Genomic DNA, 1,948 nt, shown 5'->3' with positions numbered 1-1,948 from the left:
ACTTCAGAAGGTTTTCGTAAGCTTATTTATGATGTCTTTTACTATATGGAAATTCAAATGTTTTCTGTTTTCCCTTTATTTATGGCTTTGCGGGCATGGTTAGAAAGACCTCCTTCAGGAAATTGTAAAAACATTGTCCTCAATTTTCTTCTAATTTACTTTTAATACTTTGTTTAAATATTTGATCCATCTGGAATTTATTTTGGTACAGCTAGTATTTGCCTCTACATTCCTAAATTGTATGCTTATATTGCTAGCTTTTGATTAATCAGTTTTAGATGTTTTCTGTTGATTTTTCTGACATGGTAGATGAGACTCTTAAATTCATTTACACTTTCTTTTCCCTGATGTCCGCCCCCCTCCCCAATTTACCACCACCATAGGCTCGATGGGGTCAGATCTCAATGTTGGATTGTGTTCCTACTCAGTGTTTTCATTATAATGACCACACGAATATTGTGAACTGCTGAGCCAAAGACACACTATAATTAAATTTCCTTTATTTTACAGCTTTTTGTTTTTCCTAGAGTTCATAATAGACTCATCTTTTTTCATTTACTTATTTTTTTATAGCTGAGATTTTATATACCCTCCAACATAGTAGAATGGCTTTCATTATAATTTTCAATATCCTCAAACCTGTTAGATTATATACGAGAGCGTTTGTTTTTTTTCCCTGGAGACATTTTTTCCCACTAGCAGGGCTCAGCAAACATTCTGAAAACTCAGACAGTGAATACTATAGGCTCCGTGGGATGCCTATGGCTTCTGTCACATATTCTTGCTATTTTGGCTTTTGGTTTCTATTTTGTTGTATTTTTTTATTAAACTTTTTTTTTAATGTTTCTTTATTTTTGAGGGAGAAAGACAGAGCACAAGTGGGGGAGGGGCAGAAAGAGAGGGAAACAGAATCCGAAGCAGGCTCCAGGCTCTGAGCTGTCAGCGAAGAGCACGATGTGGGGCTCGAACTCACGAACCCTGAGATCATGACCTGAGCCGAAGTGAGAGGCTTCACTGACTGAGCCACTCAGGCGCCCCTTGCTGTATTTTTTTTTTTTTTTTTTTTTTTTTTTTTACAAACTCATTCGTGTTGTTGCTTGAACCAGCAAAAGTTTGTTAATTTTTAGTGTTGAGTAACATTTCATTCCATCAGTATCCCAAGCTTTCTGCCTTTTTTATTGTACTTTCTGGGAGATTTCCGTGACCTTATCTTTCAACATAGAGACGCTTAAAATTTTTTTTCAATTCCCATATTTTCAATCTTTATCAAGAAACAAGGCTTCTCGCTCTCTGTTTCTTAGAACTTCCTTTATTTTTAACGGATGCAACGTTTTCTCTTCTCTAGGAATATTGCTCCCCACCCCCAGCATCCTCTGTTCGATTTGCCCCCTTCGAGTTCTTCCCCCCACTATGTATTGGGTTCTTTCTCACGTTGGGGTTTTCTTCCAATGTCCAGTGATCCTTGGCTGCCTTTTCCTTTTTGAGAGTGGGGCACTAAACCGGCTCTGTGTGCCCGAGTGGGTGGGATTTGTAGACAGGGCTTACTGGAGGCTACAGTGGGCTGATTCCTCTGTGTGGTGCAGGGTTTTCCTTCTTTGACAATCAGTGATCTTCCACTCTGTCCTCTGTGTATGTGGGGGGTGGCGAGGGGGTTGGGGTACTAAGTCTAGTCCTGAGTGACTTCAAACTGATGCCAGGTCAGAAGGACCTCTAATTTTGGACTTCAGTGGGGAGGAAACTGCAGATTTCCGACTTCTGCTTAAGCACCTGTTTTTTGCTTGTTTAATGAGAGAGAGAGAGAGAGAGAGCACGCACTCACAAACAAGGGAGGGGCAGAGAGAGAGAAAGGGAGAGACTCCCAAGCAGCCTCTGTACTGTCAGCACAGAGCCCAACTTGGGGCTCGTGAGATCGTGACCTGAGCCAAAATCAAGAGTCGGATGCTTTAAC

This window comes from Leopardus geoffroyi, chromosome D1 (genome assembly GCF_018350155.1).
Source record: "Leopardus geoffroyi isolate Oge1 chromosome D1, O.geoffroyi_Oge1_pat1.0, whole genome shotgun sequence".
Taxonomy (NCBI): Eukaryota; Metazoa; Chordata; class Mammalia; order Carnivora; family Felidae; genus Leopardus; species Leopardus geoffroyi.
This window is presented reverse-complemented; position numbering follows the sequence as displayed.